Raw genomic sequence first — 4566 nt, 5'->3', positions numbered from 1 at the left:
TCCCGTGTCTGTTTTCTGTATGTACCTCCATGACACACACAGTGCAGCTGCCCCATCACCGCCTGTTATACTGCACCAGTGGAATGGAAGACCTTGGTCACGCTTAGATCCACGGGATTAGACCTCGCCACACCTCCCTCTCCCACCAAAGCCAAAAGTTTTGAGACTGGCACACCTTTTTAAATTTTCTTTTTTTTCCTGCTTGTATCTTTACATCTCTTTAGTTTAGTCGTGTGTGCGTGTTTATATGTATGTGCGTGTGTATATGTATGTGTACACACACACACACACACACACACACACACACACACACACACACACACACACACACACTCTGTCTGAAGCCTTTATAGACTGCGCAGGCGCGACGCTCCTAGCGTTACATTATAGCCAGTGTCAGAAAAAAAAAATGGCGCCGGGAGCAGGGGGACATTTATGAACCGTAACCCGGACACGGTGGACATGATCCCGCCCTGATGATGCTGTGGCAGTTCATGCCACAACAATTTCTTACTTACGCCACCTGATTCCGGCCCATGAATGTCCCCCTGCTCCCGGAATCGGCGCCTGCGCTTTCCAGCGCCATTTTCTTGGATACTGCAGTGTGTCTTCAAGAAAATGGCGCCGTAAAGCGCGGCTCCGCAGGTGCCGATTCCGGGAGCAGCAGTCTGCAAGCCAGAGGACCTGGAAGATGGAGCGGCGCGCAGCGCTGCAACGGGACAGGTGAATATAGCAAGTGTCAGAGGCCTGAGCTAGCGGCGACTCCGGCACCTGACCCCCACAGCGCGCCGGTGTCCCCGTCTGCTCAGGCCCCCCAGCACTCTGCACCCAGCGACGATAGGTGAGTGTTATATATATATATATATATATTAATTATATATTTTTTTTTTATATATCACAGCAGCATACCGGGCATATAATACTAAGGAGCGCAAGATGGTAGCAGCACATGACAAGATTAGGGTGCAGGATGGAAGCAACACATACCAGGAGTGTGTATTTATATATCTATTGAACCCGTTCTACGCCCGGGTGGCGAGCATTTATATTGGTATATGGTCTCCATCCTGTCATGTGCTGCTCCCATCCTGTGCCCCCGTTCTGTCATGTGCTGCTTCCATCCTGCACCCCCGTTCTGTCATGTGCTGCTCCCATCCTGCGGCACCGTTCTTTAATTTGCTGCTCCAATTCATATGCCCCATACGCCGCTCCATAAGATGCTCCATAGTATATGCCCCGTATCAGGTGGCATAAGTAACAAATAGCTGTGGCATGAAGTGCCACAGCCTCATGCCACAGCAATTTGTTACTTGCGCCACCTGATTCCTTTCCGCCGCCATTTTCTTGGTTCTCCTGCTGGCGGAATCGGCGCCTGCGCAGTCCGCGCTTTCCGGCACCATTTTCTTGAAGACACACTACAGCAGGACTAAGAAAATGGCGGCGGAAAGGAATCAGGTGGCGTAAATAACAAATTGCTGCAGCATGAAGTGCCACAGCTTCATGCCACAGCAATTTTTTACTTACTTGTTACTTACCATTTTCTTCGTCCTCCTGCTGCCGGAAGACACACCTGCAGTGCGCAGGTGCCGCCATTTTCTTTGTCCTGTGACTTCAAGAAAATGGCGCCGGAAAGCGCGGACTGCGCAGGCACTGATTCCGGCAGCAGGAATCGGCGCCTGCGCAGTCCGCGCTTTCCGGCGCCATTTTCTTGAAGACTCACTGCAGTCTGCAGGTGCCGCCATTATCTTTGTCCTGCTGCCGGAATCGGCACCTGCGCACTGCAGTGTCTTCAAGAAAATGGCACCGGAAAGTGCGGACTGCGCAGGCGCCGATTCCTGCTGCCGGAATCGGCGCCTGCGCAGTCCACGCTTTCTGGCGCCATTTTCTTGAAGACACACTCCGGCTCCTCTGCCTGTGACTGGTCAGTCAGAGGGCGGCGCCGGCGCGCATTAAGCGCGTCATCGCGCCCTCTGAACTGTGAACGTCACAGCAGAGGACCCGGGAGACGGAGCCGCATGCAGCGCTGGAACGGGGGACAGGTGAATATACTTACCCTCCTGGCGGTCCCTGACTCTCCGGTGGAGATCGCGGTGTACGTTCAGTGTTTACGCATACCGCGATCTCCTGCGATCGTCACTCTGTGGGGGCCAGACGGCGCTTGCGCAGTCTATAAAGGCTTCGGACAGAGTGACGCTCCCAGCGTTATAGATATATATATATGTGTGTGTGTGTGTATATATATACTATTGAACCCGTTCTACGCCCGGGTGGCGAGCATTTATATTGGTATATGGTCTCCATCCTGCGTCCCCATCCTGTCATGTGCTGCACCCATCCTGCGCCCCCATCCTGTCATGTGCTGCACCCATCCTGCGCCCCCATCCTGTCATGTGCTGCACCCATCCTGCGCCCCCATCCTGGCATGTGCTGCACCCATCCTGCGCCCCCATCCTGGCATGTGCTGCACCCATCCTGCGCCCCCATCCTGGCATGTGCTGCACCCATCCTGCACCCCCATCCTGGGTCCCCATCCTGTCATGTGCTGCACCCATCCGGGGGCCTGAGCAGGCGGGGACACCGGCGCGCTGTGGGGGTCAGGTGCCGGTATCGCCGCCAGCTCAGGCCCCCTAGCACTTACTATACTCGCCTGTCTGTCCTGTTCCAGCGCTGCGCGCCGCCATCTTCCCGGTCTCCTGGCTGTGACTGGTCAGTCAGAGGGCGGCGCCGGCGTGCATTAAGCGCGTCATCGTGCCCTCTGAACTGAAGGTCACAGGCCGAAGACCGGGAAGATGGCGGCGCTCAGCGGTGGAACGCAGGACAGGTGAATATGGCCGATACTCACCCTCCTGGTGGTGCCTGCTTCTCTGTTGGAGATTGCGGTGTGCGTTCAGTGTGAACGCATACCGCGAGCGTCACTCTGTGAGGCCCAGACTGCGCCGGCGTTGCGTCGGCGCAGTCTATAAAGGCTTCGGACAGAGTGACGCTCCCAGCGTTATATTATAGATATAATTTTGTTTGTCTAAGGGTCACTTCCGTCTGTCCTTCATCCTTCTGTCACGGTTTTTCATTCGCTGATTGGTCTCGGCAGCTGCCTGGTCGCGGCAGCCATGACAATCAGCGACTGGCACAGTCCGGAAGTAAAATGCCCGCTCCTTACTCCCCGCAGTCAGTGCCTGTCGCCCGCATACTCCCCTCCGGTCACCGCTAACACAGGGTTAATGCCGGCGGTAACAAACCACGTTATGCCTGCCGCGGGTAACGCACTCCGTTACCGCCGCTCTTAACCCTGTGTGTCCCCAACTTTTTACTATTAACGCTGCCTATGCAGCATCAATAGTAAAAAAATGTAATGTAACAAAAAAAAACAAACAAAAAACCTGCTATACTCACCCTTCGTTGCAGCTCGCACTGGCCGCCATCTTCCATTGCAGGTTCTGGTGGCAGAAGGACCTGCCATGATGTCACGGTCATGTGACTGCGACGTCATCACAGGTCCTGCGCCAATACCAACCCTGGGACCGGAACCTGCCGTGGACTACAAGAGGTCCTTCGGAAAGGTGAGTATATGTTTATTTTTTATTTTTTCACCTGTGACAAACCTGGCTGGGCAATATACTACATAGCTGGGCAATATACTACGTGGACATGCATATTCTAGAGTACCCGGTGCGTTAGAATCGGACCACCATCTAGTGTTTCTATAATTATTGCAGCGCAATTATCAGCATTTCATACATTTCTAACCCTTCATTGACAAATGCACAAAGTTTATGCGAAGACTGAATATTTACAATGTGGACCCTTATTTTTCAAGACTTTAAGCAGCCACTAGACGATGAGAACTTATTCTGAAATGTGCAGCTCCTGCCTAAGCACAATGTCACCAGCTTTTGAATGTCACCATTGATTTTACCATATACTGTACTGGAAAACAGAGAAAAAAAAAAATCCAAGTGTGGTGAAATTGCAAAAAAACAAAAATTTGCAATTCCACAATTTTTATTTATTTTTTTTAACATTTTTGGGTAGATTCGATGTTTTTATTGCCCATTATTGGATTTTATTGCAATGTTGCGGCAACAAAAAAAAAGTAATTCTGACTTTTTTATTTTTTTCCCTCATTACACCGTTAACCAATCAGATTGCTTTATTTTATATTTTGATCGGGCAATTCTGAAAGCAGCAGTACCAAATGTGATATTTTTTGCTTTTTTTTATGGTTTCATTTTGAATGGGGCAAAAGGGGGGCGATTGGATATTGATATTTTTGAAAACACTTTTTACTTTTCTCACTTGCTTGTATCGCCTCCTTAGCAGCCTTGAAGCGGAGATCTACATACATATGTGTAGCAGAAATCATCATCCATGAACGCAGGTCACAGGCTGGCATTCATAGATCATCTATGACCAGCACTGGGGTCTTCTGCAGACCCCCAGTTATCATGTAAACCCATCATGTGACTGGGGCACCCATGGGCGGGAGTTAGTAACCCGCTTCCAGCCTGAGTGCTCAATGCCGCCATCAGACATTGACAGCAGCATTTAACATGTTAACTGCAGGTGGAT

The sequence above is a fragment of the Ranitomeya imitator genome, chromosome 2 (assembly GCF_032444005.1).
Source record: "Ranitomeya imitator isolate aRanImi1 chromosome 2, aRanImi1.pri, whole genome shotgun sequence".
Taxonomy (NCBI): Eukaryota; Metazoa; Chordata; class Amphibia; order Anura; family Dendrobatidae; genus Ranitomeya; species Ranitomeya imitator.
This window is presented reverse-complemented; position numbering follows the sequence as displayed.